Source organism: Callospermophilus lateralis, chromosome 6 (genome assembly GCF_048772815.1).
Source record: "Callospermophilus lateralis isolate mCalLat2 chromosome 6, mCalLat2.hap1, whole genome shotgun sequence".
NCBI lineage: Eukaryota > Metazoa > Chordata > Mammalia > Rodentia > Sciuridae > Callospermophilus > Callospermophilus lateralis.
The window spans coordinates 126214497-126242213 of NC_135310.1; the positions used below are offsets into that span (position 1 = coordinate 126214497).

At 43.5% G+C, this 27717-nt stretch overlaps 2 pseudogenes; both read right to left on the reverse strand.

Annotated features, from left to right (window-relative positions):
- Positions 1-6059: 6059 nt before the first annotated feature.
- LOC143400795 (eukaryotic translation initiation factor 2A pseudogene) lies at positions 6060-6875 on the reverse strand (annotated as a pseudogene).
- Positions 6876-7991: 1116 nt separating this feature from the next.
- On the reverse strand, positions 7992-8527 carry LOC143402041 (small ribosomal subunit protein eS7 pseudogene; annotated as a pseudogene).
- Positions 8528-27717: the final 19190 nt, after the last annotated feature.

Sequence of the window (27717 nt, forward strand, 5' to 3'; positions counted from 1 at the left end):
TTCCCAGCAAGGGGACCGGACACTGAGGCATAACCAAAAATGGTGTGAAAAGGAGAATTCAGATAAAGAGGAGTTCTGCGCGGGATGATGGTTTGACCTCCTACCCTGACAATAGGAGATTCAGAGAGATAGGTAGTTCCCCAAAACTCTCTCAGAACTGAGAATGTGGTCCCAGTGTCTACCAAAAAGTTTATGGGACACCCATCCACTCAGACAACTTGGTAATGGAATAGGTCGGGACAGAAGACTCAGGGCCCCATCAATCCTCAGCTGCTAGGCCCAGCAAGTCACTGGCGGGGTGACTGACCTCAGCTCCCCTCTGGGAATTGGGACAGTCCGATCCCCAGTGGCCAGGACATTGGCACCTGGGGCATGGTCTGGGTGGTGCCCTGGGGTTAGGGCAAGCCTTAGCCCCATGCCCTTTATAACCACACTTAAAGCAGGGCCCAGGGGTTCCTCGTTGTGGGGGTTGTTGCCTCCCCCTTTCCATAGGTTGGAAGGAGCCCTGTAATACCTGGGCCAACATCTGGCTTTTTTGGTGTTTGCTCTTTCATCTCTGTTGTGGTAGACTTTGAGGCTGTGGGCAATACCTCAGTCTGAGGAGTCAAGGGTCCCCTCTCTAATTTTTTTTTAGCTTTGCCTGGATGTTGGTGTAGCTTTGTGAGAAAAAAATAGGTCATAAGAAGTTGCCTCCCATCCGGGGATTCAGGGTCCAAATTAGTGTTCTGAAGGAGAGCCTTTGTTAGTTGGTCTAGGAAGGCTGAGGGGTTTTCATTCTTCTCCTGGATGACTTCCTGGAGTTTATCAAAGTTAATAGCCTTTTGGGCTGCTGCCTTTAGGCCAGCTATCATACAGGTAATAAGGTGGTCCTTGTGTCCTAGATCTTGGGTGTCATTATAATCCCAAACGGGGGTCTTGGTCTGGAACTGCCTGGGCCCCTAGGGGATGGTGGGCATTAGTCTGATGAACCTGGTCTGCATAGGCCCTAGCCTGGTCCTAGACCCTTCTCCTTTCCTCAGGGAGGAAAGTATTGGACAGAATCTTATAGAGATCATGAAAGGTGAGGCTAGAGGCTTCAGTTAAGTATTGAAACTCTTTAAAACAAGAAGATAGAATTTGCAGTGTAAGATCCCAATTTTTTTTCTACTTGAGAAAGGTCAAGCATAGAAAACGGAACATATATAAAATAGACATTATTATTGCTGTATGTATATACGTGACTGTATGATCAATGTGATTCTGCAACCTGTACAATCAGAAAAATGAGAAATTATACGCCATTTGATTCAAATGTATGAAATGTCAAGATCATTGTACTGTCATGTGTAACTAATATAAATAATAAAGAAAGAAAGAAAGAAAGAAAAAGAAACATAAACCCTTAAAATCCCATCCGGCCAGGCAACCTCTCAAAGGAGGGCCACAACGTGTGAAGTTTGAGTCAGGTGATGAGATGTGGTGACTTGTGGGTTAGGTGCTGTATTAGTGCATGAATGGGTGGTGGGTGGTCTAAACTGAGGTGGAGGGATAAGGTGGAAGGAATGAAATTGGGAGGAGCTTGTGCGGAAATGTCGGGAGGAAGAGGAGGAGGAGTCTGCAGAAGAAGCTACAGATGTAGAAGATGGGGAAGTGGGAGGGGGTGAAAGTGGGGAAAGCGGGGCTGAGGGAGGGGGAAAACAGTATGGAGGTGGTTCATCAACCGGGTCAAACGTGGAGGCGGAGAGTAGAGAAGAGGAAGGAGGAGAAGAAGGAGTGGAGGCAGAGAGTGGAGAAGAGGAGGAGGGAGGTTTGAGAGCAAGGAGTAGCTGTTGAGGCTTGCATTGGATGCAGAGATTTGGGTGAGATCATAGCAAGGAAAAAGTCTCCACATAGGGAATCTTGTTCCACTTCTTTGATTGCTCACAGTAATTAAAAAGATCCCGGAGTAAATTGGGATCCAGAGACCCACACGTGGGCCAAACGTTTTGGTTGTCTAAGGGTATGTAGGCCAGTCCTGGGTTCAGAATTTTATGAGCATTTTTGGTTTAATATCAGGGGTCAGGCTCAGGGTTTTCAAATTACTTAAGAGGCACCACAAGGGAGAATCGACCGGGAGGGACGAGGAATTTCCCATGCTGGAAGGGCAAGATGGGAGTCAGAGAAAGAGTAAGAGAGAGAGAGAGAGAGAGAGAGAGAGAGAGAAAACCCTGGCTGGAAAGAGCTTCCTAGAAGCTCCAGAGTGGATGGAGGGTCAAGTGGGCATTCCCAAAATGACGGACCGCAGTAGGGAAATACAGAGGGCACTGCCAGGTCGTCACCAGGGGAGTGCGATCTGTGAGACCTAAATAGGGCCAGGGCTGTGGGAAACCTGATGTCAGGAGAGTTTTTAGACTGGAACAAAAGAGTCAGAGGGAGACGGGAGGAACAGAGTCAGAACTCGGGTGAGACTGGCCGTAGCAACTGAGCTAACCCGTCCGCAGGAGCCAAGAGTGGGGGAGATGGAGGAGTTAGAAAGGGAGAATTAATCCCATATCCCAGGTGTTTGATTCCCAGAGGTGTCCTAGCAGAGCAGCCGCGGTCCACTGCGACCCTGATGGGACTGGGTGGGGTGCGTTCCCCCTCAAAACACCCGGAGGGATTGCTGGACACTCGGACACTCAATGGCCAATTCCCCGGTTCTGGTGAGTTAGAGTTCAGGTGCTCATGGAATGGGGGAACTCACCAATCTGCAGGCTGGTGGTGAATGTCAGGCAGGTGATCAGAGGAGTGGACTAAGACAGGAACGGTTGGGCTCGGAATTTGGGAACGGGGTTCTGCCTTGAGCGACGGAAATACCCTCCCGGGTTTCAGCACCAATGTAGGAATGGTGGGAAAGCTCCATAAACTCAACAAGCTAAAACAACCGTTTACCTGTCTGAGATTTTATTAGCAGGACTGTAGCGGCCAGTCACAGAAGAGAAGGGAGGAGAGAGAGAGAGAGAGAGAGAGAGAGAGAGAGAGAGAGAGAGAGAGAGAGAGAACAGACAGAGAGAGGAGAGAGGGAGAGAGAGAGGGTGCGAACAGGATGAGGAGGAGCAGGGCGAGTAGGCTGTTGCTTCTTCATTGGCCAAGATTTCGTGCCACTTCAGGGATTGGAGGTGCACCATTCAAAGTTTACGCCATTCATAGGGATTGGAGGTGATGGTTCGTGTGCCATTCAGTGTGTCATGGACCTGAGCTCCTGGAAGAGAAACGCTCTGGGTGCCATCTTTATCAACAACACCCACTAAAAAAATGATGAGAGGGGTTTTCCAAGATGGAGTCAGTCTGTTTCCAGTGCCGGGGTGTCTGGTGAGGTGGGGGGAGCTGGGATGGCTTTGTGCTGTGGCTAGATTGCAGCTCTGTGGCCTGTGTGGGAGCAGAGCGCAGCTGATTAGGTGTGTCTGTTATACTGCTTGAGCACCCTGTATATAGAACTGCGGGCTTTAGGTTCGGGGTCTGGAATCTTACTGGAACATGAGAAACTGATGTGACTCCATTTTTGAAAATAAATAAATAACAGCAGCTTCTACATCAAGGCCTGTCCTAAGGAAGGGGGTGTGACCCTTGTCCTTGGAAAAACCTACAGAGCCTTTCTAGGCACGTACACACGCTGCTGAGTTGTTTGTCTGCAAATAACAGGAGAGATCTGCGGTGGCGCCAGGTGTCCCTGACTCAGTTAGGCTAGGTGAGGACCCATAGCAACCCCCTAGCAACCACCAATCAGCATGAGACAGGGAAAATACCTGGGATGCCAGATGACCCCCCCAGTAGTTTATGGTGGTTGATAACATGTTGGGAAACCATGTAGTTTAGCACATACACCCCTCCTGCCTAAAACCAATCAGTTCAAAGGAATCCCCTATTGTACTAACCAATCACCCTACCCAACTTGCTCCTGCCAGTGAATGTGCTAATCAATGTTAAGAGTTGTTGTTTGATTTTCCCGCTGTATGGAATGATTTGCTGAGTGATGTTGTGATACATAGAGTATCCACCCAAAACCTATAAAATCTCTCTGAACAAAGGACCAGGACTCACTCCCTGGGACCGCTGCATCGGAAACGGTTGTGAGTCCAGGCTTGAGCTTGCGAAAAAGACTCTTGTGTGATTGCATCGGATTTGGCTCCTGGAGGTCTATTGGGGTCCCACAAATCTGGCATTACAAACACAGAGGCTCTGATTCCTGCACAGGTGGTCGCAGCTCTGATGGTTTCTGTGAAAATCCGCTGTGTAGGGGTCCTGTCACATGCTCTGAGATGTTGTATTCCATCTAGGTGAGGGCATGTGGAGACGTTGCCTGATTAATTTCTTGGTTTAATTCCACAGAGCAGCCAGAAACGGTACCTCCTCTATTGCACAATCTTGGATCCTCCCCTCTCTGTCTCTTTTTGTTATTTCACTCTTATTCTCTCTGAAAAATCAATCTCCCTCACACTATATTAATATACCCTCTTTATGTGAAGACTCAGGCCCTGGCTCGGCTTCGTGGTCAGGTTACGTGTTGTTGGACATTCAAGACAAAGGTAAACCACATCCCTGTGTGAAAGGCACAGAGACCCACTTGAAAGACAGTCTTCCACTTTGTCAGCTAAGAAGCTGAGACAGGCCTTCAGAAAACTGTCCCTATACCATCTTGAGCTCTCAGGCATGAAATTCAGAACCAAATCAACCTAGACTAGGGTCCCAGATCTGTCACTCAGCACCTGTGTTGAGGGAGCTAATGAAGCTCCAGATCTGAATTGTAGAGTGGTTTAAATGACAATGCATTTCAAACATGGCCCATGCCTCACCCAAACAACTAATTAATGTTAGTTTTATTACCATTTGACCTGGCCAGTAAAATTATAAAGTTGTATAGGAAGTCATTTCTTGATGGTGGGGATTTATTTTGGAACTTAAATAGGGAGGGCAGCTGGGAATTCCCATAAATTGACTACCAAAAGCCAACCCTTTGTTGGTATACTATGTTTTTTGTTTTTTAGGGTACCAGGGATTTAACTCAGGGGCACTCAGCCATGAAGCCACATCCCCACTCCTATTTTTGTATTTTATTTAGAGGCAGGATCTCACTAAGTTGCTTAGCACCTCACCATTGCTGAGGCTGGCTTGAACTCGTGGTCCTCCTGCTTTGGCCTCCTGAGCTGTCAGATTATAGGAATGCACCATCACACCTGGCTGTATAATATGTTTTTAATTTATCATTTTGACCAGTGGTATCTTGGTCCTCATTTAACAACTGGCTATTCAAAGGGGGAAAATTCTGTTTTGTAGTATTTGTTAATTTCCATGATATAATACTTCCACCAGAGAATATTTCAAGCTACCAATATGTAGTCATTAAATTCAAAGATGGAAAGAGATGCAGTAGACCATAGGGGTCTCTTGTAAACCTATATAACTTGGCTTCAGCTTGACAGTTATTTATACTCTGCTAAATTTTTACACATGAGGTTACTAACAAACTAAGAAAACAGAAAAAAATATAAATTAAGTCCAGTTTGAGAAAAATATGTATTCAAAGAAAGATCAAGTTCTAAAAGCAAAGATGTAGTAGGAGATCAGAGAGTAACTACCACAAATCAAACTGTAATATCAGAGTACTCATGGGTACCAGAAACTTGTTAAAAGAGTGGGGCACAGTGGTACATGCCTCTAATTCCAGCAGCTTGGGAGGATTGCAAATTCAAAGCCAGCCTCAGCAAAGGTGAGGCACTAAGCAACTCAGTGAGACACTATCTCTAAATAAAATACAAACTAGGGCTAGAGATGTGGCTCAGTGGTTGAGTGCCCCTAAGTTCAATCCCCAGTACCAAAACAAACAAAAACTTGATAGATGTCAAGCAGTTGGATCCTGCACTTTTTTTTTTTTTTGGATGACTATATCTTTGTGGTTTCTATTTTCATTTTTTAATTTGTTTCTCTTATTTATACATGACAGCAGAATCCTTTTTGATACAATTTTATAAGCATGGAATTTATCTTATTCTAATTAGAACCCCATTCTTGTGGGTGGACACAATGGTATTTTCCTATGTGTACATAGGAAAATTATGTTAGATTTATTCTACTGTTTTTGCTGGAAATATTCCATTCACTCCTGGCTGCCAAGAAGCCTGCCATGATTTTGCATTTGATGGTACATCACACTTGTGCAAGATAGAGCCAGTGTAATGCCATATCTTGTACCAATCATTAACATGTACCTGGGACCAAATGCAGCTGTTACAATACGCTCCCTATCTGGGCACCAAACAAAACATATAGAATCAGAAGCCACTAGTTTAGAAATAAATTTATAGTTTTTAATACTCCATGTTTCCATTTGTTCCCTCAGTTTTCCAAATACAACTAGTACTAATACATGTGCATGAGGGCTACAGTAGGCTTCATTGTAAGGATGGATTCCAAACTCAAACCCAGGGTCACATTTCAAGTTGAAAAGTACTTTGGCAGACCTAAAACCAAGAACAGCAAAAATCTCAGTAGAACTAGAATTCCAACCTACATCCTGTAGGGGTTAGTTTTTAGTCATTGTACTACCTCATTTTCTTCCTTGGTTGCTGTGTAGCATTGGATTGGTTCTCCATGGTAGGAAGCGCCTTCTCTTGTCAACATCTATACTACCTATTACCAACACAAAAGTAGCTTTTTTATCCGTAGCATGGTAAAATGATCAGCTTTAAGGAAACTTTTAAAAGAACTTTCAAAGGAACACAGCTTTAGAGCTGTGTGGAATCCAGCAAAGTTGGAGTGTTGGTGTAATCTAAAAAACAAAGGTGTAACTTTACTTCCTGGAACATAGGTATCTTATGTGGTTGGGGTTCAAGGGATGAAACAAAATTATTATTTTTTTACAAATGTAATTTATTTGCATTTGTATTTATTTATTTATTTATTTATTTTGACTCATAGTTACAGTTTTATTATAAAGGAAATGAAGCTGTTATCAACAAAATGGGAGAGGTCTGGGAGGGTCCAATCTTCTGTGCCCTCTACCCATCAAATTAGGATCTGGTGAGAATATATCAGGTAAAAGTTGTCAGTGTATTTACCAATCAGGAAGTTCTACCAAGCTTTGGTGTCCAGGTTTTTTAATGGGATTCCATTATGTAAGCATGATTGATGAAATCATTGTTGATGTGACTGTATTCAATCTCCAAAGCCTCTTTTCTCTCTGGAGATTAGGCTGATATTACCTGACTCAAAGCACCATCCTTCTAATCACATTGTTCTTTCTGTTCTGATCAGTCTTCATCCTGAATCATCATTAGCATAAACTCAGGTGTGACCCAAGAGGCCCACCATGAGTAAAAATTCAACCCAACTGCTCAAGAAAGCCCAAGTGAGTGGCTGGGGTTGTGGCTTAGGGGTAGAGCATTCACCTAACACGTGCGAAGAGCTGGGTTCGATCCTCAGTACCACATAAAAAAAGTAAAATAAAATGCATTCTGTTGTGTCCATCTACCCCAAAAAATAAATTAAAAAAAAAAAAGCCTAAGTGTTTAGTAATAACCCAGCAGGAACTGGAAACAAAAACCACTCAGAACAAGTTTTTTTTTATCATTCTAAAATGTCCTTCCTTTTCTCTAGTAACATTTTTTTTTTGTTTTAAAGTCTACTTTTCTGATATTAATATAAATACTCCAGCTCTTTTTTTAATTACTGTTTGCAAAATATATTGTTTTTTCCTCAACCTTGTACTTTTAACCTTTACTTTTCTCTTGTAGACAACATATAACTGGATCATACTTTTTATCCATTATGCTAATCCTGGACTTTTTATCGGCATTTAGTGCAGTTACTGACAAGGTGGGAGTCATCTCTGCCATTGTGCTACTTGTTTTCTCTGTCATGTATCTGTTTTGTTCCTTTATTTCTCCATTTCATCCTCCTTTTGTGGTAGATATTTTACAGTGTACCATTTTAACTTTCTTCTTCTTCTATTGTATCTTTTTGTGTGTGTGAATGAGATTTTATTTAGTCATGTTTGTTTATAACGGAAACTGTATGAATTCAAAATTAATATCCTTGCCCTGTCAGCTTCTTATAACACACCAGAAAAAATGGTTTCAGCCTTATGCTCCACATTGTTCTGCTGAGCTTTGTCCAAATAAGCCTTTACAAACTGGCTACCATCCAGTCTTACTCAGATTTTCTTGCCCACAATTTCATTTGTGAAGACCAATCCTCAAAGATCATATCAATCATAGCAGTCAGAATGCAGTTGCTGGGACATTTGTGCTTATTTTTTGCATGACTTTTTTTGAGTTAGCTTAGGGAGAATTCTTCTTTGAGAAATAAAGAAAATGTGCTTCCTGCTGAGTTTCTTCTCCAATTCATGTACTAGTTAGATTTAGACTTTCTAGAAAGATTTCAGTTAAGGAATGAGAACAAAGATGATAACCAATTTGTGACCATCACCAGCTTCATTTTCCTTGACTGTTGTTATGTTCAGCTTCCTTAGCTGAGCCTAAAGTTCCAACTTCCTCTCCAGCTCAAGAAGAGCCTGAGGGATGCTAGATTCAAATCAGGCTAGTTTCTTGACTTTGGCCTTCACTGTCTTCTTACTGAAACTGAATATGACCTTTTCCTTGTTGAATGCCTGTTTAGGAAGCTATATTATTTTGAGTTTTTTTTTTTAAGTTGTTTCCTTGAGGATTACAATTAACATATTAATCTTAAACAATCTAGTTTGGAATAAGAGCAACTTAATTTCAGAAATATATAAAACTTTCACTCCTGTATAGCTCAATTTCTTCCCCTTCTTTTTGTGCTGTTTTGATTACATAGTTATATATCATATGCCCATCCAACAGATTTATAACTATTGCTTTATACATTTGTCTTTTAAATTAGGAGAAAAATAATTACAAACAAAAACTCATTTCTTCTGTCTCTAAGTTCTCTGATTCTTTCTTTTTTTTTTAAATTAATTTTTATTGTAGGTTGTTCAAAACATTACATAGTTCTTGATATATCATATTTCACACTTTGATTCAAGTGGATATGAACTCCCATTTTTACCCCATATACAGATTGCAGAATCACTTCAGTTGCACAACCATTGATTTACATATTGCCATTCTGGAGTCTATTGTATTCTGCTGCCTTTCCTATCCTCTACTATCCCCCCTCCCCCCTCCCCTCCCCTCTTCTCTCTCTACCCCCTCTACTGTAATTCATTTCTCCCCCTTATATTTTCCCTCCTTTCCCCTCACTTCCTCTTGTATGTAATTTTGTATACCCCTGAGGGTCTCCTTCCATTTACATGCAATTTCCCTTCTCTCTCCCTTTCCCTCCCACCTCTCATCCCTGTTTAATGTTAATCTTCTTCTCATGCTCTTCTTCCCTACTCTGTTCTTAGTTACTCTCCTTATATCAAAGAAGACATTTGGCATTTGTTTTTAAGGGATTGGCTAGCTTCACTTAGCATAATCTGCTCTAATGCCATCCATTTCCCTCCAAATTCTATGATTTTGTCATTTCTTAATGCAGAGTAATACTCCATTGTGTATAAATGCCACATTTTTTTTATCCATTCGTCTATTGAAGGGCATCTAGGTTGGTTCCACAGTCTTGCTATTGTGAATTGTGCTGCTATGAACATGGATGTAGCAGTGTCCCTATAGTGTGCTCTTTTTAGGTCTTTAGGGAATAGACCGAGTAGTGGAATAGCTGGATCAAATGGTGGTTCCATTCCGAGCTTTCCAAGAAATCTCCATACTGCTTTCCAAATTGGCCGCACCAATTTGCAGTCCCACCAGAATGTACAAGAGTACCCTTTTCCCCACATCCTCGCCAGCACTTGTTGCTGTTTGACTTCCTAATGGCTGCCAATCTTACTGGAGTGAGATGGTATCTTAGGGTGGTTTTGATTTGCATTTCTCTGACTGCTAGAGATGGTGAGCATTTTTTCATATACTTGTTGATTGATTGTATGTCCTCCTCTGAGAAATTTCTGTTCAGGTCCTTGGCCCATTTGTTGATTGGGTTATTCGTTATCTCATTGTCTAATTTTTTTAGTTCTTTGTATATTCTGGATATTAGGGCTCTGTCTGAAGTGTGAGGAGTAAAGATTTGTTCCCAGGACGTAGGCTCCCTATTTACCTCTCTTATTGTTTCTTTTGCTGAGAAAAAACTTTTTAGTTTGAGTAAGTCCCATTTGTTGATTCTAGTTATTAACTGTTGTGCTATGGGTGTCCTATTGAGGAATTTGGAGCCCGACCCCACAGTATGTAGATCATAGCCAACTTTTTCTTCTATCAGACGCCGTGTCTCTGATTTGATATCAAGTTCCTTGATCCACTTTGAGTTAACTTTTGTGCATGGCGAGAGAAAGGGATTCAGTTTCATTTTGTTGCATATGGATTTCCAGTTTTCCCAACACCATTTGTTGAAGATGCTATCCTTCTTCCATTGCATGCTTTTAGCCCCTTTATCAAATATAAGATAGTTGTAGTTTTGTGGATTGGTTTCTGTGTCCTCTATTCTGTACCATTGGTCCACCTGCCTGTTTTGGTACCAGTACCATGCTGTTTTTGTTACTATTGCTCTGTAGTATAGTTTGAAGTCTGGTATAGCTATACCGCATGATTCACATTTCCTGCTTAGAATTGTTTTTGCTATTCTGGGTCTTTTATTTTTCCATATGAATTTCATGATTGCTTTCTCTATTTCTACAAGAAATGCCGTTGGGATTTTGATTGGCATTGCATTAAACCTATGGAGAACTTTTGGTAATATCGCCATTTTGATGATGTTACTTCTACCTATCCATGAACAGGGTATATTTTTCCATCTTCTAAGATCTTCTTCTATTTCTCTCTTTAGGGTTCTGTAGTTTTCATTGTATAAGTCTTTCACCTCTTTTGTTAGGTTGATTCCCAAGTATTTTATTTTCTTTGAGGATATTGTGAATGGGGTGGTTGTCCTCATTTCCATTTCAGAGGATTTGTCGCTGATATACAGGAATGCCTTTGATTTATGCGTGTTGATTTTATAGCCTGCCACTTTGCTGAATTCATTTATTAGCTCTAATAGTTTCTTTGTAGACCCTTTTGGGTCTGCTAGGTATAGAATCATGTCATCTGCAAATAGTGATAATTTGAGTTCTTCTTTTCCTATTTTTATGCCTTTAATTTCTTTCGTCTGTCTAATTGCTCTGGCCAGTGATTCGAGAACTATGTTGAACAAAAGTGGTGAGAGAGGGCATCCCTGTCTTGTTCCAGATTTTAGAGGGAATGCCTTCAGTTTTTCTCCATTCAGAATGATGCTAGCCTGAGGCTTGGCATAGATTGCTTTTACAATATTGAGGTATGTTCCTGTTATCCCTATTTTTTCTAGAGTTTTGAACATAAAGGGATGCTGTACTTTGTCGAATGCTTTTTCCGCATCTATCGAGATGATCATATGGTTCTTATTTTTAAGCCTATTTATGTGGTGAATAACATTTATTGATTTCCGTATATTGAACCAGCCTTGCATCCCAGGGATAAATCCTACCTGATCATGGTGCACAATTTTTTTGATATGTTTTTGTATCTGGTTCGCCAGAAGTTTATTGAGGATTTTTGCATCTAGGTTCATTAGAGATATTGGTCTGTAGTTTTCTTTCTTTGAAGTGTCTTTGTCTGGTTTAGGAATCAGGGTGATGTTGGCCTCATATAATGAATTTGGAAGTTCTCCCTCTTTTTCTATTTCCTGAAATAGCTTGAAAAGTATTGGTATTAGTTCCTCTTTAAAGGTTTTGTAAAACTCTGCTGTATACCCATCCGGTCCTGGGCTTTTCTTAGTTGGTAGTCTTTTGATGGTATCTTCTATTTCCTCAATTGATATTGGTCTGTTTAGGTTGTCAATATCCTCCTGACTCAATCTGGGCAAATCATATGACTTAAGAAATTTATCGATGCCTTCACTATCTTCTATTTTATTGGAGTATAAGGATTCAAAATAATTTCTGATAATCTTCTGTATTTCTGAAGTGTCTGTTGTGATATTGCCTTTTTCATCCCGTATGCTGGTAATTTGAGTTCTCTCTCTTCTTCTCTTTGTTAGCGTGGCTAAGGGTCTGTCGATTTTATTTATTTTTTCAAAGAACCAACTTTTAGTTTTGTCAATTTTTTCAATTGTTTCTTTCGTTTCGATTTCATTAATTTCAGCTCTGATTTTAATTATTTCTTGTCTTCTACTTCTTTTGCTGTTGTTTTGCTCTTCTTTTTCTAGGATTTTGAGTTGAAGTATTAGATCATTTATTTGTTGGTTTTTTCTTTTTTTAAGGAATGAACTCCAAGCAATAAATTTTCCTCTTAGAACTGCTTTCAATGTGTCCCATAGATTCCGATATGTTGTGTCTGTGTTTTCATTTATCCTTAAGAATTTTTTAATTTCCTCCTTGATGTCTTCTATAACCCATTGATCATTCAGTAACCTATTGTTCATTCTCCAAGTGATGCATGATTTTTCCTTACTTCTTTTATCGTTAATTTTCAATTTCATTCCATTATGATCAGATAATATGCATGGTATTATCTCTACTCCTTTATATTGTCTAAGAGTTGCCCTGTGACATAATATATGATCTATTTTTGAGAAGGATCCATGTGCTGCTGAGAAAAAAGTGTAACTGCTTGATGTTGGGTGGTATATTCTATATATGTCAATTAAGTCTAGGTTATTAATTGTGTTATTGAGCTCTATAGTTTCCTTATTCAACTTTTGTTTGGAAGATCTGTCCAGTGGTGAGAGAGGTGTGTTGAAGTCTCCCATGATTATTGTATGGTGGTCTATTAGACTCTTGAACTTGAGAAGAGTTTGTTTGATGAACATAGCTGCACCATTGTTTGGGGCATATATATTTATGATTGTTATGTCTTGTTGGTGTATGGTTCCCTTGAGAAGTATGTAGTGTCCCTCTTCATCCCTTTTGATTAACTTTGGCTTGAAATCTATTTTATTTGATATGAGTATGGACACTCCTGCTTGTTTCCGAAGTCCATATGAGTGATATGATTTTTCCCAACCTTTCACCTTCAGTCTATGTATGTCTTTTCCTATCAAATGCGTCTCCTGAAGGCAGCATATTGTTGGGTCTTGTTTAGTGATCCATTCTGCTAGCCTGTGTCTCTTAATTGGTGAGTTTAAGCCATTAACATTTAGAGTTATTATTGAGATATGGGTTGTTCTTCCAGCCATATTTGTTTATTTATGTTACTAAACATGGTTTGTTTTCCTCTTTGATTATTCCCCCCCACCTTTACTGTACTACCTCCCGCTGTTGGTTTTCATTGATATTTTCCATTTCCTCTTCCTGTAATATTTTGCCGAGGATGTTTTGAAGAGATGGTTTTCTAGCTGCAAATTCTTTTAACTTTTGTTTATCATGGAAGGTTTTAATTTCATCTTCCATCCTGAAGCTTAATTTCGCGGGATACACAATTCTTGGTTGGAACCCCTTTTCTTCCAGTGTTTGAAATATGTTATTCCAGGATCTTCTAGCTTTCAGAGTCTGTGTTGAAAGATCAGCTGTTATCCTGATTGGTTTACCCCTAAATGTAATCTGCTTCCTTTCTCTTGTAGCTTTTAAAATTCTCTCCTTATTCTGTATGTTGGGCATCTTCATTATAATGTGTCTAGGTGTGGATCTCTTATGATTTTGCACATTCGGCGTCCTGTAGGCTTCTAGGATTTGGGATTCTGTCTCATTCTTCAAGTCTGGGAAGTTTTCTCGTATTATTTCGTTGAATAGATTGCTCATTCCTTTGGTTTGGACCTCAATACCTTCCTGTATCCCCATGACTCTTAAGTTGGGTCTCTTTATGTTATCCCATATTTCTTGAATGTTCTGCTCATGGTTTCTTAACAGCTTTGCTGAGCTGTCTATGTTCTTCTCCAGTTGAAATACTTTGTCTTCATTGTCTGATGTTCTATCTTCTAAGTGTTCTACTCTGCTGGTAGTATTCTCAATTGAGTTTTTAAGTTGGTTTATTGTTTCCTGCATTTCCAGGATTTCTGTTTGTTTGTTTTTTATAACCTCTATCTCCCTGTATAATTATCTTTTGCTTCTTGGATTTGTTTATGTAATTCATTGTCGAAGTGGTCGAAGTGGTCTTTCATTGTCTGATTTTGCTGTCTAATGTCTTCCTTGAGACTCCAGATCATCTGAAGCATGTATATCCTGAATTCTTTATCTGACATTCCATCTGCTGCAGATATTACCTCTTCTAAAGTTGAGTTGACCTGCATTGCTTGTGGTCCTTTCTTTCCTTGTCTTTTCATACTGATCGCGTTTCTTTCTGCTTGGTGAAACTGTTGTGTTATTGATTTTTCCCCCTATATATTTATATTGCTCTTGTATAGCTGCAAAGTCTCCCTCGCAGGCTTTGGCGGTGGCTCTGCCCCTCCTCCAATTGAGGCAATGTGCCTACCACACCAGGAGGCCGCTGTACCTGTACTTTCGATGGGCCTGTTCTTTCGGTGGTCACAGGTCCGCCTACCTTGCAGGCGTGAGCAGCGGCTTTGCCCCTCCGCTGGCCACTAGGCCTGTTCTGTCTGTCGGTTGCAGATCTGTCTACCTAAAAGGCGCTGGTGGCGGCTCTGCCCCTCCCCCGACCGGGGCGATGTATCTGGCGGGCCACTGGGCCTGTTTTGTCGGCGGTCACGGTTCTGCCTACCTTGCACACGCGTGGAGCAGCTGTTTCATTAGTGCCTGGGCACACTCTCCTTGTTTGCCTCCCTCAGGCCCTAAGTTTATAGAGCTTGGGGCTGAGAACCCCCAGCAAATTTGCTTACCTTCTGGTAGCCACGCCCCCGTATCTGGTGCAAGAGACCTCAGTTGTCAGCACTGGTGGGAGCGGTAGCTGGGAGACCCGCGCCGCGCGGCTCCCACCGGCTCCTGCGTCAGGGCCGCCTCGGCTCCCGCCGGTACCCGTGCCGCTGCCGCGGTTCCCGCCAGCTCCGGCCGGCTCCCGCGCCGCTCCTGCTAATTTAGAATCCGCTGGGAAGGAATCTCTTTGGCCGATCTTTGGTGACTTTCCCTCTCTGCTATGGCGGGCCCCTGGCTCCTTGCAGGAGTGACCAAAGGGAGAGGTGGAACTGGCTTCTCTCTGGTCTGACACAATCTCTGGTTTTAGATCCCAGTTCGCTAATTCATAGAGGCTTGGTTAGATTTCCTTCCCATCCTCTCAAGGGGGGGAGCCCTTTCCCGGGTGGGCAGGGCCGTTAGCAGAGCCGGAAGGGCACGGGCCTTCTGTCGGGCCAGGCGGGGACCCTTCTGGCTGCGCTGGGCCGCTGGGGGCGCCCACAGAGCCAGGCAGATGGCGCCCGCGTGGCTAAGAGCTGGGCGGGGTGACCCTTCGCAGAGCGGGCGGGCCGCCAGGAGTGCCGGGATGGTGGGAGCTGTCTGCCGGCCGGGCAGGGACCCTTCTCGACGAGCAGGGCCGCTGGGGGCGCTTGTAAAGCCGGGCGGCTGCAGCCTCGTGACTAAGAACCAGGCGGGCGGGGTGGCTGTTTGCAGAACAAGAGCGGAATGGCGGGAGCTGTCTGCCGGCAGGGCGGGGACCCTTTTCGCCAAGCAGGGCCGCCGGGGGCGCTTGTAAAGCCGGGTGGCTGCAGCCGCGTGGCTAAGACCCAGGCGGGCGAGGTGGCTGTTTGCAGGGCAAGAGCGGGGCCGCCAGGGTAGCCGGGATGGCGGAAACTGTCTGTCGGCCGGCAGGGACCCTTCTCACTGAGCAGGGCCGCCGGGGGCGCTTGTAAAGCCGGGCGGCTGCAGCCTCGTGGCTAAGAACCAGGCGGGCCGGGTGGCTGTTTGCAGAGCAAGAGCGGGATGGCTGGAGCTGTCTGCTGGCCTGGCGGGGACCCTTCTCGCCGAGCAGGGCCGCCGGGGGCGCTTGTAAAGCCGGGTGGCTGCAGCCGCGTGGCTAAGACCCAGGCGGGCGGGGTGGCTGTTTGCAGGGCAAGAGCGGGGCCGCCAGGGTAGCCGGGATGGCGGAAGCTGTCTGTCGGCCGGGCAGGGACCCTTCTCGCCGAGCAGGGCCGCCGGGGGCGCTTGTAAAGCCGGGCGGCTGCAGCCTCGTGGCTAAGAACCAGGCGAGCGGGGTGGCTGTTTGCAGAACAAGAGTGGAATGGCGGGAGCTGTCTGCCGGCAGGGCGGGGACCCTTCTCGCTGAGCAGGGCCGCCGGGGGTGCTTGTAAAGCCGGGTGGCTGCAGCCGCGTGGCTAAGAACCAGGCGGGCGGGGTGGCTGTTTGCAGAACAAGAGTGGAATGGCGGGAGCTGTCTGCCGGCCGGGCGGGGACCCTTCTCGCTGAGCAGGGCCGCCGGGGGCCGCTTGTAAAGCCGGGTGACTGCAGCCGCGTGGCTAAGAACCAGGCGGGTGGGGTGGCTGTTCGTTGAGCGAGAGCAGGGCCGCCAGGGTAGCCGGGATGGCGGGAGCTGTCTGCTGGCCGGGCGGGGACCCTTCTGCTGCGCTGCTCTGGGCCGCCTGCCGCTTGCAGAAGCGGCGGGTGGCCGCGGGATTGGACTCTGAGCCCGCGCTGCCGGTCAAGTTTCACTTGTCTGGGGCAAACTGTCACGTCTAATAAACTTACTAATTCTCGGCAGGTCTCCTTTCAATGGAATTTTGCTAGAAGATCCTCAGTAGGTAGAATGTAGCTGTTTTAATGGGTGTTTCTGATCCCGTTAATGTGGAGATATTGAAAGTGCTGCTTCCTCGCCAGCCGCCATGTTGGATCTCTCTGCATTTGTATTTAAATTTTTGATTTTGAAGATGTAAACTTCACTGTTTTTCCCTCAAATAAATTATTTCAATTGTAACCCAGTTTTCACACCATCAAGTCTAGTTTGGTAATTCCAGCTGCACCATCTTTAGAAGGTAGTATAAGGCTGCTGTGCTTCCAAGACAGTGGTTTTGGGTGAGAATTAAAAGCAAACTGCCTTTGGAAGGCTGAAGGAGTAGAGTAGTTCATTTTTAGTGACATTGAGACTATTTACTTTTCCTTTTTTGACCCAGGGAAACAAGGTCCCATCCTTACTAAAGGTATAGAGTTTGTGATTTTTCCTAGATTCCTCTTGAAACCCTGTGCTATCTGTAAAACAAGGTGGTCCATTGCCTACATACTGTCCTGATCCAGACTGCCAACAACAAAGTAGAAGGTGTCATATTGTCTGTGGGGGTCAAAGAGCTCCATACCATAATTCCACAGTCGCATTGCTTAGCAGTGTGGTAATTGTCGCATTCCTGGTGACAAAAACACTCAGGGCCACTCCAGAGGAACTGGGCCATGCAAAATAACCACACAAGAGACAGAGATACTGTTAGGATGGCCTTGGGCCTGAGCCTAAGCAACTCCATTTAAAAAACTCCAGTTTGAAACCTGCAGTCTCAGTAGGCACACCCACAGATCCTTCCAGTATGGCCTCAAACAAATCACTTCCCCTTACCCTGATAAATGAAGTGAAGCCCCTGGCAGGCTGTCCTTGTCCAATAAGAGGGAACCGCAAGAAGGTCAGGGTGGAGACCACCAGACCAGATGTTTCTGACCCCAGGGTAAATGATGTCACTGAGAAATCCAGTGTAGCTGATAAGGATTGAAAGGGGTGTCAAAACCCCCAAAATTTAGTATAAATGATAGAGTTGATGAACAGGGATTCAGCCAGCCAAAACAAGGATGCACTGGAGGTGGAGAGCCTCATGAGGACATCCCATCACTTTTCATCATTTCCTTAGCTTCTGGGTGATCTTCACCGCTCTCAAATTCTACCACCTCATCTTAACCTTGGTGAGAGCCTCAACTTCTCCCTACAACCCTCTCCTCAACAATCATCCACTCCATGACAGGAAAAGCCTGCCTTGGTTCCAGATCTGGTCACCGCAGTCTAAGTGAGTGTGCATCTGTTGGACATAAAGCCTAAGGCTTAAGACTTTTGAACTTAGCATGCAGAGGGAATGTCTGTCATTAGCCTATCATGATTAAGTGTGTTTTGCAGTGCTTAGAATTAATTAATCTAGAATTGTTTGCTGTGAATTGATTATGTCTATTGTAGTGCCTAGCATTAAAGATTGTCGTTTTCTTGATTAAGGACCTATAGAGGGCTGGGATTGTGACTCAGTGGTAGAGCGCTCGCCTATCATGCGTGGGGCCCTGGGTTCGATCCTCAGCACCACATAAAAAATAAAATAAATGAATGGAATAAAGGTATTGTGTCCAACTACAACTAAAAAAAAAAAAGAACCTATAGAATGAAATTGTATTCAGTAAGTAGAGTGAATGAAGCATTGAAAGGGTCAGAAGCACGTGAATATTCTTTATTTCTCCCCTCAACTGCATACATCACAATTCTGCCCCCTGGTGACAGATACCTTTTTCTTTGGGGGTCCTGTGACAGCTCCTCTGACCTTAAGAGTCCACAGAAAGAGAGAGAGAACAAGCATGTGCTGACCCTTTTATTGAGGAGAAGCCATTCAAAAGAGGCAAGGGGTCAGGTTTCAAGGGACTGAGTCTAGCTTCATGATGTCTACTGTCAGCAGGTTGACTGACAACTAGGAAGGCCACACCCAAGGGCACAGTAAGATCAGGGAACACACAAAGGGTGTTTCCATGGAACACTCTATCCCAAAGAGGGCAAAGGGGTAATATCACAAAGGAACAGGTGAGTGTAGCTCAATCCTTGGGGCTGCAGGAAGGCCCCTAGGTATGAAGACACATTTTGCAACATTTTACAACTTCTGGGATTGGGGCAGCTGTCTAGGGCCACTTTGATATGGCCAGATCACAGGAAGTGACTGACAGAGCCTCATTCAACCAGGGAAGAAAAATGCTGGTCACATAGTGAGATGGCCTCTCACAGGTAATACTGTTAACAGCGGCAGAGTAAGCAAACAATAATCCATTCTCATCAACTTGTGGACTCAAGTGATTTTTGTGCCTCAGCTTTCTGAGTAGCTGGACAATAGATGTACACCACCACACCTGGCCACATCAAACGTCTTTGTTTATTCAAGGGATAATTCTGCATCTAAACTTTATAACACCACATGAAGATGAGGAATTGCACTGCATTATAATATGCCCTCTGCATGGCATTGAACCCAGCTGCTTACTGCCACCACTCTTAAGCTTGTGACATCTATCACATTCTTCACAGTGTGGCTGATAGTGGTGATCTTACAATAAAATAAATGGAATTCGTATTTCCCAAAATATAGAAAATTTAAGCGAATTGGTTTCATTTTTAACTTCAAAACTGAGAATCAAATTTGTGAACAGAAAATTGTTGGAATAAGCAGCATGAAAACTGAGAAACATGCAAAGGCCTCAAGCCCACTTAAGCACTTAAACTTTTATTGAACTGAATTCTATTACATCTCACTAAGACTTTCCTAATTCCTTTGCTTTGGGTATTTTACAGGGATTGGAATGAGGAAGGAATTGTCTAAAAGTAGTGGTGAAAGAGCAGAAATAAAGATTTATGTTTTGAATGTAAAAGTATCAAATAAAAGTATCAAGATATTTACAATTATGCTAGTACTTTATATTAATGATATAGTTATTCAAAGTTCCTCATTTATTTCCTTACCCTAAAGATGACTATTAAGATGATTGGGGCTGGGGATGTGGCTCAAGCGGTGGCGCGCTCGCCTGGCATGCGTGCGGCCCGGGTTCGATCCTCAGCACCACATACAAACAAAAAGATGTTGTGTCCGCCAAAAACTAAAAAAATAAATAAATAAATAGATATTAAAAATTCTCTCTGTCTGTCTCTCTCACCTCTCTCTTTAAAAAAAAAAAAAAGATGATTGGATCTGAGTTTGAGTGTGATTCAACTGCTTCAAATGGCTTCATTTTTTTCTAATGTTATAGATACAAATGAGTGGGAAAGTATTAAAGTGAGTTCAGAAGGAAAGTCAAGAATTTACCTTAATTATTACTTGGAAGACATTAGTAAACTTATACTAAAAATGTCTTTGCTTATTTGCTTTTTGTCCTATACTTCCCACGGAGCTGTTATATTAAAGGTCCTGACCTGTCTAAGCTCTTACCATCTTAAGTATCATTTATAGGACTCCTCAGTGAAGGAAATTTCTTCTTGGTGCCTCACAGAGGGAGACGTGTTCTCACAGTCAGAGGCCGGTCGTGGATTTTGTGTTCCTCATTTCACATTGTGACTGAGATGAGACTCAGCTACTTGCTATAGCAGTCTGTCCACTGTACATGCTCAATGCATACTTGTGGAGTGACCTTCTGGCTATATCCTGTAGATGTGATTCTTTGGTCTGAGTGTTGGGAGGGCTTGGGCTTTGAGACCAAAGAGATGCATGTTCAGCTTACGAAGAGACTGAGAGAGACATGCTAAAAAGCATAGAGTGTCTGGCTTATACTAGGCACTTAACAGTTCTGTTAAATGAATTAATATAGAAATGTGACTCAGGGACAGTTACTTTATATATATTATCAGACTAAATGTCTCTTATATCTGAGTTGTATGTTTCTACCCAAATGGTTTTCATGACCAAACTTGGTAGATAGATATAGGAAAATTTCCCAAGGAAATAACAATTGATGGCCAGACAGAACTGGGAGATTCTCAGAAAGGTCAAGTGTCCTTCCAAGTGTCCCTGACATGCTTATTCCCAAGGCCAGATTTATTCCTCATCTGGTTGTCACAGGGCTGAGACTACCAATCCTGGAACCTGAGGACATATACCATGCTTCTTTGTACTGCAGAAGCTAAGAGAAGTCTGTTTTTGTTTTTGTTTTGCTTCTGGGATTTGAATAGGGGGTGCTTAATCATTAAGCCATATCTATAGAACTTCTTATTTTTTATTTTGATACAGGGTCTCTCTAAGTTGCTGAGGACCTCACTAAGTTGCGGAGGTTGGCTTTGAACATGTTATCCTCCTGCCTCAGCCTCCTTAGGCACTGGGATTACAGATGTGGCTCCTCTTTCTTTGGGAGTGGGGTACTGGGATTGAATTCAGGGGCATTTGACCACTGAGTCACATCCCCATCCCTCATTTGTATTTTATTTAGAGACAGGGTCTCACTGAGTTGCTGAGTGCCTTGCTTTTTGCTGAGGCTGTCTTTGAACTCACCAACCTCCTGCCTCAGCCATCCAAGCAGCTGGAATTACAGGTGTATGCCACCACACCCAGCCAGGTATGGGTCCTTCTGATTGTGATCCTTAGTCTGTGGCATGGGAACCATGCATAACCTTGGTAGATGTTTTAATTGATGTAGCAAAAATTCATTCTGGGAAGAAAGAAAGTAGTTTAGTTTTAAAATTGTTCCTCTCTTTGCCTAATGCTTTGTGATTTATGGAGACTTGTCCAGCCCATGCCTTCAGCTCTATGACTCCTGCCTGCCTCAGTATCTTTATGAGACTGTGACACTTACCACTGGAGATGTGTGATATCCACAACAATCGAAGTCATTTAGGGAAAAATTATTTTGATTGATGGGATTAGTGGAAGGGTTGAAACTAGTGATAATTCTCATCTTTCAAAAAACTCCCTGGATAAAAAGTCTAAAACTTAAAATTTTCGAAAGTTCTGGAACACAGGTGTTCCTCTTACTTCCTATTCCCTGGACTTTTTGAGCTATCTCCTGTTTTTAGTCTCTACAAGAGATAAAGAAGTTGCAGATGCTCAGGTCTGCTCTGTGCCAGTGGTGGGAAGTCTGGTTTTGGGGAGGAAGGCATCCTTCAATCTTCATCCTTCATCCTTCAAGGCTGTGTGATTTCTCTTCATGCTCCACATGATCAGAAATCCACTGAAGGCTCCTCTGCTGAAAAGGTTTTTGTTTCTATTTTTGTTTGGTTTTATTTGGGTGCTAGAACTTGCACCCTGGACCTTGCACATCCTAAGCAGGTGCTGTATCACTGAGCCACACCTCCAGCCCCGATGACAAGTATTAAGTGTGACTCATGTGTGAATCAAGTACTGTAGCAGCTTTCATTCCCATTTTCTTCTTATTAGCCCTCCTTCAAAATGCTCCAGTTTCAAGGTGTCATTTTGGTAGGATTAAATGTAAACACCCAACTGCATAATGCATCACTGTCCACTTTACCTACAAGTGGATCCACAGCTGTGACCTTTGGGGCAGAGGTCAGCATACAATGGCATAAATGATCCACAGGAATTAACCAGGCTTTAATGACCTGCATGAGTTAACTAATCTCACAAGTAACCACTTGTAAAATTCCAGCACACACTTGCTCCTTAGGTCAAAATGGCTAAAGAAGAGCAGCCCTTTCCTATTAACCCCAGCCTGAGAGTCACTTTTTTTAGAACTGCTACAAACCACCTCTCTGGTGCAGAGCATTCATGCACATAAACTTATCCAGTTCGGGTTTGAAAAACAATCTTTTGCAGCATTTAAGAGTAGGCAGTGATTAACACACAAAAAAAATATGATTTCTGACATGAGTGGACCATCAAAAATGTTTTTATTTCCTCTCTTTTTATTTCCCCCAATTCTCTGTCCCCTCCCTTCTTCTTTCTTTTCACACTACAGACATTCACCATTGTGCCCAGCTACAACTAAATATATATATATATATATATAATTTTTTAAACGCCTAAACAGTATGGAGATTCCTTGGAAAACTGGGAAGGGAACCACCATTTAACCCAGCTATCCCTCTCCTCGGTCTATACCCAAAGGACTTAAAAATAGCATACTACAGGGTCACAGCCTCATCAATATTTATAGCAGCACAATTCATAATGGCTAAACTGTGGAACCAACCTAGATGCCCTTAAGTAGATGAATGGATAAAAAAATGTAGCATGTATGTACAATGGAATATTACTCAGCAATAAAAGAGAATAAAATCATGGCATTTGCAGGTGAATGGATGGCATTGGAGAAGATAGTGCTAAGTGAAATAAGCCAATCCCAAAAAAACAAATGCCGAATGTTTTCTCTGATATAAGGAGTGTGTTTCATAGTAGGGTAGGGAGAGGGAAAATGGGAGGAACAGATAAACTCTAGATAGGGCACAGGGTTGGAAGGGGAAAGGAGGGGCAGAGTGTTAGAAATGATGGTGGTGAACATCATTATCCAAAGTACATGTTTGGAGGCACAAATTGGTGTGAATATACTTTATATACAACCAGAGATGTGAAAAAATGTGCTGTATATGTGTAATATGAATTGTAATGCATTCCACTGTCATATAAAAAACAATTTTATATATATATAAAATAAATAAATAAAAGCCTATTGTATAGCAAGGGTTGGAGGAGCATGCCTGTATTTCTAGCTAATTGGGAGGCTAAGGCACTAGGATCTCAAGTTTGAGGCCAGCCTGGGCAACTCAGTGAGACCCTGTCTCAAAATAAAAATGTAAAAGTGCTGGCAGTATAGCTCAGTGGCAGAGCACCCCTGGGTTCAATCCCTGGTACTATAAAAAAAACAAAAACAATAACAACCTGTTTCATAATTTTAATTTTTACTGACATAAAATATATAGTGAAATGTATAGATCTTAAGCATTCACTATTTAAGTGAATTCATTTAGAATTTTGACTGATTTCTTTCCTGTGTAACTATCTAGCCAACCATAAAACACTTCTAACATATAGGAAGTCCCCTCTTCCTAAAAATTCTCATCCTCTTAGGAGACCAGGTCTGATCTCATAGGCACAGGTTAGTTTTGCCTATTCTTGAATTTCTTACCAATGGAATTTCACCCCAGTGATACTCTCACTATGCAGCTGAAAACTGTCATGTTAACACTGTGGTCAAATGTACCTGAAGAAACAGCTTTATTCTGGCAAGGACCCAGCCTGAGAACCTCCCAGATGGAAGACACTGGCAGGATTAAATTGATAAAACAAGCAAATGGTTGATTTGCAGCAAGAAGGGGCAGAGGCATGTGTATGACCAGCCAATTGTCCAAGAAGACAATATGACTGAGCCTTTAGCAAAAGCATAGTGCTGGCACATGACAGGATAAGCACTGTTTCTCTGCCTGAGGCCTGGTTGTCAGGGGCTTCTGAGATCCTGGAGCCTGTCAGGGCCAGTTGGGCCTGCCCTTGCTGAAATTGGGAGTAGTTCTCCTGACCCAGGACATCTGCTCAGGGAGGAAAAGGTCCACACAGTCCCCTGAAAGCCTCTGCAGAGTGCTAAGAAGAAATATGGTCCTGCTGTAGTAGCCCCATGACAATCCCTTCTGTGCCTTGCAGAGCACAGGGTCACTTTCCCCCTCTGCACATTCTAAGAGCACACAGAGACTATCCCACTGTGAGACACAAACTCCACATTCATAATAAAGCCCAGCACCTGCCTTCCCCTGTCCTTCCAGGTTTTGCTCCTCCATCAGCCCAGAGGCCTCTGGGAAATGGGAAGGAGTGGGGAAGAAAAGACAACCTACGTGAGATCTCTGGACTTCACACAAGGGATCTGACAACTGGGAGTACACAGGGAAAGGGGGTCTCTCATGAGTGGGAACCTGTCCGTACTGATGTATAAACACCCACAGAGTCTGGCTCCCACAAATATCAGATGAATTTATTTAATAATCTGTTCACAGCTCTAGCCTCCCTTTTGCAGTTGGGGAAAAACAGAGAAAGGAGGCTGTTGGGGCCTGAAACAGAGCCAGGAGGAGAGCTTGGGCCTTGGTCTTCATGGTCAGCTGCTTCCCTCCCCTTCAGGATGGTGATGCTTCTGTCATTAGGGACATTCAGGGACACTGTGTCTCTCAGTAAGCTCCATGGTTTCAGGGGGACACTGGTCTCTGCAACCAGCTCCAGTGGCACTTGGCATGTTATGGGCCCCGTGATAGCCTTGAGGGCGTGAACCAAGGTGGGGGCCATGGGGGTGGTAGAGGTCTGTGCTGAAGAGATTTCTTACACATGGTGAGCTTTTCTGGAAAACAAAGGAAGTGCTTTAAAGTCATGAGACTTCTCTTCCTGTCTCTCCAATCCCACCCATCCCCCACCCCTGCCCAGCCCCCTCCATGTCCCTCTTTTGGCCCCTTCTTCCCCCCTTCAGTGTTCTCTCAGTATCTCCTGGCTTTTCTTATCCTCCATCTTCTAGTTCTAAGCTGAGGTTTATATACAACTGTCTCTTGATTTCTCATTTCCCATCAGCCCTACAATGACCCTGCTTTCTCTGCCCACTTCCTTCCCTCTCTCTCTTGCACTTCCTCCTGAGGAAAAGGGGTTCCCTCACTTCAGACACTCACAAGAGAGATGGCAACTCCAATGGAGAGAATCACAGCCATTGCAACGGAAGCCAGTGCGATTAGGGCAACTTCCCAGGGACTCAAGTTTCTGACCACGCTTCCCGTGGTCCCTGGAGAGGCAGTGCTCACACTGGTGACATTGGAGGTTGTCACCATTGTGTTAGTCACACTGGAGCTGGATGATGAGGAGGAGGATGTATTCATCCCAGGTATAGTTGATCCAGAGGAGATGGTTGTGTTTGATCCAGAGGAGGTGGCTGTGGGTGACCCAGAGGAGGTGGCTGTGGGTGACCCAGAGGAGGGGGCTGTGGATGACCCAGAGGAGGTGGTTGTGTTTTGTCCAGAGGAGGTGGCTGTGGGTGACCCAGAGGAGGTGGCTGTGGGTGACCCAGAGGAGGTGGCTGTGGGTGACCCAGAGGAGGTGGCTGTGGGTGACCCAGAGGAGATGGTTGTTGTTTCTCTAGAGGTGGTGGCTGTGGGTGACCCAGAGGAGATGGTTGAGGTTGGTGCAGAGGAGGTGGCTGTGGACGACCCAGGGAGGGTGCTTGCAGTGCTTTCTGTGGCTAATGTCGTGTTACCATTGGTGGCTACAGCTGATTAAGAAAGAATGCTGGTTAGTTTCATTGGAAATTTAGTTTGGTCCTGAAGCTACTAGTATTACTCCTCATAACAATAGTAGTAATAGTTGCCTTTTATTAAGTATTCATTAAATGCCACCCCCATATGAATTAGTGTCTCAAATCTTCACTATACCTCCAGGAGATAGGAATTATTATTACCCACATTTTACAGATGGGGAAATTGAGGCTTATAGAAAGGAAGCAACTGGTTCCAGGAAGCCTTTAGTAGGTAGTGATACATGGATTTATATCAAGGCAATCTGACCCCTGAGCCATCCCTTAATCCATATGTTATTCCATATCCCAGGTGTGGGGAGGCAGTGGCCTGGCGTTACAGAGAGACTGTGTTATTCCTTCTCCACTTCTCCATGATACCGTCCAGATACAGAACATAATAGAGAAAGTTGAAGGGGCCACATGTGCCAATTAAGCTTCTCTCCAAATGGCATTGTTTTCTTCTAGGGAGGAAAATCAATTTTTGCGGGAAATAGTAATGCACTTTTTTTTTTTTTTTTTTTACTATTCGATAATTCTCATACACAATAAAGTTTGGGAGCCACCAGTTTAATGGATCCTAGATGCTCTTAGCATATGGTCTAGCAAAATTCAACCAGGTATAACTTGAAGTAATAAGATCTGGGATTCATGGAAGGGGTTCAGCTTCCTTGATTGGTCAGTCAGAGTCAAGATGAGAACTGGACACCCTCTCTACCTCATGTACACTATTTTATACCCTCTTCTGATTTCTCCATCTGAGTAATAACCAAGAGCTTATCTTCTCAGATATCTATACCCCCTCAAATCGCCTATGACCCTGTCTCCCAAAATATTGGTGTTCAGTCCCTCACCCTCTGCATGTGTTCCTTTTTTGGTATTGTCTGGGATAACATAAGGAATGCAAATTTAGGATCCTCAAAACCTTGTGTTAATTGTTTCCGATTAGGTTTAGGGAAAAGGTAAGGGTCAAGAGAGAAACAAATTGAGAACCTGAGATGATAAAGCTGCCCCACTGAGGAGAAAATTTTTTGTTCTGTTCTTCAGAAGAATAAAACAAATAAGTTAAAGCCTAATTGTACAGATTCTAGAAGGAATTAAGAAGGAACAATATGGCTTATACAATGTGTAACTGGAGGCCAGAGATGCTGGAACAGGGTTCCTGTCTACTATGGGTGCCCAGGCACTAACTTTAAGATCCCTTCCAACTTTAATGCATTTATATTTGGGATTGATTTATTATAAAGAGAATTGGTTAGGTTTCTGGGCACAATTGTTACTGGGAACAGAAAGGAAGACAGATGCTCTGTTGAATGGGACAAAGCAAAGCAAAAATAACAATTCTGTCTTCTTCTCAAAGGAGAGCTAAAAGGATAGATTTGCATCCCAAAAGGTGGTAACATTTTCCCCAAACACTACTTACACCCCAACATTACCTTCTTTTCAACAAAATCACTCACCATTGACTAAAAGTAGAAGAAGGTAAGACAACCAGCAGGGAAGGAAAAATGCTTTTCTCTTCATCTTGAGGCAGTATAACTACGTAGGGCTGGAAGGGAGGGTGCTGAGTCCAGATGTGATCAAGGCCTAGAAGGGAAAGAAGACAAATGAGGGTCTTGAGAGCAGAGTCTCAAGGTGGAGATCTAAGGGCTGGGGTGCCCTTCGGATCTCCACAGAATGGGTCCTCAACCTGAAGAGAAGTACCAGGTCAGGGAACCTGGGGCCACAGGATGGGAAGGCTGGATGTTTGCTTCCTTAGGCTCCCTCCACAGAGTGTCACCTCTCTCTCCTCTTTCTAAGAAGGCCTTTATAGCATCATCTGGGTGGGCAAGGGCTGGCCATGGAGCCTGTTATTCCTGTAGCTGTGAGCAGTGATAGGACACCTGAGTTCAGAGAGGAAGGGACAGAGGACAGGAAGT